We start from the raw sequence: 6,552 nt of genomic DNA, 5'->3' as shown, positions 1-6,552 counted from the left end.
CACACACTTTGAGCGCGACACGACACTAGCAGTGACCTGACTGGCGGTGACACGACAGTGACGTGACTGACAGTGGCGTGAATGACGGTGATGTGACTGGCAGTGACGTGAATGACGATGACACGAAAGACTGTGACGTAACTGCCGACGCGAACGACGGTGATGTGACTGACAACGCGAATGACGGTGATGTGACCGACAAAGACGCGAATGACGGGGATGTGACAACGGTGACACGACTGACAGTGTCCGTTCGACTCTCACTCACAACTCCGCGACCGCACTCTCTCATCCCACTCAGGCGACTCACTCGACCCACGCTCCGCGACGTCTCAGCGGCCTTCCCCCTTGCCGCACGCACATGAATCCCCCCTCTTCCCTTCGTGTGCGAGTGCGTGGAGCCCACATGGTCACAGGCGGGGAGACGCGACTCAGTCACCCGGGAAACAAATCTACAGGTACACAACACAAATAGATATTTACACTCACATAATTACATAAATAAAACCCTTATGAAAGGCACATTACTGTTATGGTGGTGCCTCTGCAGGGCGTTCCCCTCTCGGCCAAGGCCATTTGTTACACTTTTGTGCACGGGCGCCGGCGCACACGCAAGCCTGAAGCAGCAACGGGCAATAATGGTCTCAGCGAGCCGGAGGAGCACTTGGGACGACGTCAATCGACTATCATCTTTATCCATCCTCTCCATAGAAAACGATTTGGCAAACAGTCTAGATTACACTGATCTCATAGAAGACTTCAGATGGAAAAAATGTCGCAGGGTTACATTTTAATGAAGTGCAGTAAAAGCAAAAAGTCACAAGAGCTTGTATTGTGAGATGAGTTGGTGTTGTAATATTTTGCCTTGAAATGTTGTAGTTGGGTTTTTTACCCTAAAACCATTTATTTTCATAAGTGAGAGAAAAAAATTCACCCATGTGATTTTTGTACCAAATTAATTTTACTACTAATTTACATAAATATATAGCTTAAACAGCTATATAAATTAACCCTCATTTACATGTGGCATTCATTTGAGTATTTGTAAAAAAACGATTAAAATTTATTTTCGTTTTTTTATTTTTCTTCTTTGTATAATTTTATTTTATTTGAAAAATATCGTATGCATATACATGGAAAAAAAAGGAAATAATATTGTTTTTTGCTTTTGCTTTTGATTTTTTATATTTTTTATGATTTGACTTTTATAAATATTCACAGCTTTTATAGACTTATAAATTGACCAGATTTCACCAGAATTATATTGTATGCATTAATAAAACTATTCCAAATACAATTTACCACGAAAGAAAATTTCTTTACCATTGTCTAAATTTAGGTTCCAAGTAGGCTCAAAAGTTTAATTTTCTAATTTTCCGGGAGAATGACCACAAATCCCCCTTTCCCCAGAGGTATTTCATACTCCAGTCTGATAAGGAACCCCCCCCCCCCCCCTCGCTCACGAGATACAATGGCCCCGCTGAAATAAATTGTCCAGGGCCCCGCAGAGTCTAGGTACGCCACTGTGATAATGCTGCTACGTTCTTCTCCTCATTTACCTCAATGTGAACTTGTGCCCTAATCTTTTCAGTTCGTCAATAACGTACATTACCTGTGCGATATCTGTATTATTTGTAAATTTTTTCCTTTCTTAAAATATAAAGAGATTATTTACTTGGGCAATAATTTCTTACCTGGATGTTTTCCTTCAATGCCTTCATAATTGCAGAGCAAGTTTCCGTTATGATGAGTTCCAGAGTCTGCGGAGCAATGGCACACATGAATTTCAGGTCTTCTAAATCCATGCCAGATGCTAGGTACCTCAACGTGACAGACAATCTCTGACTTGCAGGAATCGCCTTACGCATTTTCGTGTCCTTCTTCTCGATGTCTTGGCGGACTAAATCGAGTAGATTATCGAAACTTTCTTGGTCCATGCATAGAAAGTTCCTATAATCCTCTGGTTCCGAACCACTCAGAAAGTTAAGGAGATGTTGATGAGTGAAGCAGTTCCTCATTTTATACCAGTCCTTAGACCACGGTCTTTTTTTCTTGTTGTGGTTAATATTAGTAATATGCTTATACCCTAAGGTATTCTTCAACTGAATAAAAGGATTTTTTTACCAAATATTTCTTTAGTTCTTGTTTAAACCTATTTAAATGGACAATTTCCTTAATTTCAGTTGGTGATTTATTAATTAGTTTGATACTACTGTAGTAGGGTCCTTGTGAAAATAGTTTTGTTCTATGTGTGATTAAATGTAAATCACATCTATTTCTAGTTTGATAACTGTGTATATTACTATTTGATATTACTGTGGAGTTACGCATTGTGTAAAGTATAGTATGAAAAATGTACAGGCAAGGAAAAGTCATAATATTTACTTGTTTAAAATTTGGTTTGCAGTGAGTCCTTTGTGTCTTACCATTTATTATTTTAACTATCTTTTTTTGAATTTTAAACACTTTTTTGAACAGTGATGCGTTTCCCCAAAAAATAATTCCATATGTTAATATAGACTGTACTGACGTCGACCCAAGTGTCTCCTCGGCTCCTTCAGGCCGTTATGCCTCGTCAACGTCCTCCCTTGTTTCCCCGGTGAAGTGCGACGGCCAGGGACGCACCCGCGTGCGCCCTAGCATGCCAGTGATGTTTTCTCTGTGTAATTGTAATTCTGTGTGTATATATTTTCAAACGATCACGGGTCTTAAAAGTATTAAATAACTTAATTTATTTATTAATTCTTGTGTAAATTCGCTGTTGATTAATGTCTCGTTTAAGTTGTATAAATAATTTTGTAACTTATCTGAAGGGTTTCGCCGTGTTAATATGTAACCACAGCCTGGCGCGCCGCGGGACGGGCCCTCTCCCACGCCGGCCGATTTCCCCTCCCCTCCCCGCGGCCCGCGGGCGGGCGGGGAGAGTCAGTAGTGTCCTGGTCTCGAGCGGAGACAGACGTGTACGCCGCTCCGCGAGGCGCGTACCTTGCGCTCGTGGCTAGTCGTTCGTGCAGTTCACAGATTTCCGCGGCAGCTGAGCTGCCTCCGCGAACCATCAACGTGCTAGATCTACGAGTTTTCGGGAGACGTGTCCAACCGAGAGTTTCTGGAACGCGAACGTGTTATTACAGGTTTCTGAACCTTCGACGCCTTAAGGGACATTACGTAACGGGCCGCGTACGTACAGCGCTTCGTCACCGTGTCATCTCTAACGGGGTCGGTTTTGCATTGAGAACTTTTCGATTCGTGTTGAAACGTATCCGCGAACAGTACGGTCTTCAGGGAGTCCGGGTCACCGCGGGTAGGGCACTTGTTCCGCGACGGTTCCGCCAGGCTGCGGCAGGTTTTTAGACGTTAATAAAAATAGGCTCGTAAAATCGTCAATGCCGTGTTCTCCTTGCGACAGCCTACCAACATTCTTCTCCACCTCATTCTCCCTCCAGGTCCCGCATTTCCCGGTCCCGGCCACGTCGGCCTGGACCCACACCTCTACGACAAGAGCAGTACGGGCATAACAGGACAATTACTTGAATGGGAAATCAGGGGCCTGAAGCCGAGGGAATGTCATTTGGCGCCCAACTAGTGTGGCCGTAAGCATACGCAAGCGCACGCAAGCGCACGAAAGCGTGCAGGTGCCGGACAGGACGGAAGCAGGTGCAGCTGCGCGGCGTGGAAGCGGCGCGAACTCGAGCCGTCGCGCCGGCGCGCCGGCGGGAGATAACGTGGCGTGAGAGCGACGCGAACTCGAGACGGCGGCGCGAGATTACGCGACGTGGGAGCGACGGAAACCCAAGACGTCGGCGAGAGTTATCAAGGCGCGGGAACGTCGCGAAACGGAGACGTTCGGCGTAAGATAATGTGACGTGGGAGCGGTGTGAACAGGAGACGGCGGGCGGCGCGACAAGGATCGCTGGCGCTACAGATAACGCGTCGTGGGAGCGCCACGAACCTGAGATCGCGACGCAGCAGGGATCTTCGGTGCAAGATAACGCCGCGAGAGGAAGACACGAACTGAATTACCGATCAGCGAGACACTCCCGATAAGCATGGACGATTTCCAGGAAGCGTACGAGACATTGGCGGAAGCGGACTTTCCAGAGCCCGGCGAGAGCTGCGAGCACTTCGCAGATTACGAGTGCGGATTTTGCTTTGAATACCGGGCATATGGTAGGACAATGTGCGGTGCGGATTCATGCCCCGGCGGGACATCGGATGGGCGGATCTGCGGGACGTGCGGGAATCTGTGGCACAGGGAGTGTTCACAACTGGTCGCGCGAGAAGAGGAATGGATGTCCCGCTTTACGTGTGACCAGTGCCGAGCGAAACTGTGTGTGGGTGTTGCCGCAAGTGTCTCGACCGCGAAGGTCGAGTGGTCTCACTGGGCGGGCGCCAGCACGCTGCAGGAGTCGGCGATACTCCCAATGCCACTGCAACTGACGCCGCCGCCGACGCTGCCCACAACACTGCCGCCGACGCTGCCCACAACACCGCCGCCGACGCTGCCTCCGACACCGCCTCCAACACAGCCCCCGCCCTATGGGGTGGAGACGCCGAGCAGGACATCGCTGCAGACGGAGGAAGCCGCGCACGTCCAGCCCCTGTGGTACGACTGGCACGCGACGTCCGGGTGGATACGGCAGGCCGACTCAGACACGCCGCCCCTGACGCCGCCCCTGACGCCGCCGCCCCCAACTGGAGTAGGGGCTCACGAGGGGCCTACGCGGTGCGAACCGGCCGTGCTGCCACAATCGCTCTGCACACACAACGAGAGCGTGCCACGATCGCTCTGCACACACAACGAGGGCGTGCCGCAATCGCTCTGCATACACAACGAGGGCGTGCCGCAATCGCTCGGCACACACAACGAGGGCATGCCGCAATCGCTCTGCACGCACGAGGGCGCGCCACGATCGCTCTGCACGCACAATAAGGGCGTGCCACGACCGCCGTCACATGGGCCACCTTGGACGCGACGCCGCTGCCTGCTGCCGCGCTCGTCGCTGAAGGTGCCACGCCCCTTCCATCTGTCACGCGGGCCACCTTGGACGCGACGCCGCTGCCTGTTGCCGCGCTTGTCGCTGAAGGTGCCACGCCCCTTCCGTCTGTCACGCGGGCCACCTTGGACGCGACGCCGCTGCCTGTTGCCGCGCGTGCCGCGAAAGGTGCCACGTCCCTTCCGTCTGTCACGCGGGCCACCTTGGACGCGACACTGCCGCCTGTTGCCGCGCTCGTCGCTGAAGGTGCCACGCCCCTTCCGTTGGTCACGCGGGCCACCTTGGACGCGATGCCGCCGCCTGCTGCCGCGCGCGCTGCGAAAGGTGCCACGCCCCTTAGGTCTGTCACATGGGCCACCTTGGACGCGACGTCGCCGCCTGCTGCCGCGCACGTCGCTGAAGGTGCCACGCCCCTTCGGTCTGTCACATGGGCCACCTTGGACGCGACGCCGCCGCCTGCTGCCGCGCTCGTCGCTGAAGGTGCCACGCCCCTTCCGACTGTCACATGGGCCACCTTGGATGCGACGCCGCCGCCTGTTGCCGCGCGCGCTTTGAAAGGTGCCACGCCCCTTCCGTCTGTCACGCGGGCCACCTTGGACGTGACGCCGCCGCCTGCTGCCGCGCTCGTCGCTGAAGGTGCCACGCCCCTTCCGACTGTCACATGGGCCACCTTGAACGCGATGCCGCCGCCTGTTTCCGCGCGCGCTGCGAAAGGTGCCGCGCTCGTCGCTGAAGGTGCCACGCCCCTTCCGACTGTCACGCGGGCCACCTTGGACGCGACGCCGCCGCCTGCTGCCGCGCTCGTCGCTGAAGGTGCCACGCCCCTTCCACCTGTCACGTGGGCCACCTTGGACGCGATGCCGCCACCTGTTTCCGCGCTCGTCGCTGAAGGTGCCACGCCCCTTCGGTCTGTCACGCGGGCCACCTTGGACGCGACGTCGCCGCCTGCTGCCGCGCTCGTCGCTGAAGGTGCCACGCCCCTTCCACCTGTCACGAGGGCCACCTTGGACGCGACGCCACCACCTGTTGCCACGCGCGCCGCGAAAGTTGCCACGCCCATCCGGTCTGTCACGAGGGCCACCTTGGACGCGACGCCGCCACCTGTTGCCGCGCTCGTCGCTGAAGGTGCCACGCCCCTTCGGTCTGTCACGCGCGCCACCTTGGACGCGACGCCGCCGCCTGTTGCCGCGCTCGTCGCTGAAGGTGCCACGCCCCTTCGGTCTGTCACGCGCGCCACCTTGGACGCGACGCCGCCGCCTGCTGCCGCGCTCGTCGCTGAAGGTGCCACGCCCCTTCCGTCTGACACGAGGGCGCCGGACTCAGCAGGTCAGTGCTCCAGTGCCACGCCCCGGTGTATTATGTCCATTTGAGTAAATAAGAGGCGTTGACAGACATAACGGCCTCGTAGGAGGGGGGGCATTTGACGTCGACCCAAGTGTCTCCTCGGCTCCTTCAGGCCGTTATGCCTCGTCAATGTCCTCCCTTGTTTCCCCGGTGAAGTGCGACGGCCAGGGACGCACCCGCGTGCGCCCTAGCATGCCAGTGATGTTTTCTCTGT

The sequence above is a fragment of the Bacillus rossius genome, chromosome 1, assembly GCF_032445375.1.
Source record: "Bacillus rossius redtenbacheri isolate Brsri chromosome 1, Brsri_v3, whole genome shotgun sequence".
Taxonomy (NCBI): Eukaryota; Metazoa; Arthropoda; class Insecta; order Phasmatodea; family Bacillidae; genus Bacillus; species Bacillus rossius.
The sequence above is the reverse complement of the archived record's forward strand: the minus strand, read 5'-3'. Positions refer to the sequence as shown.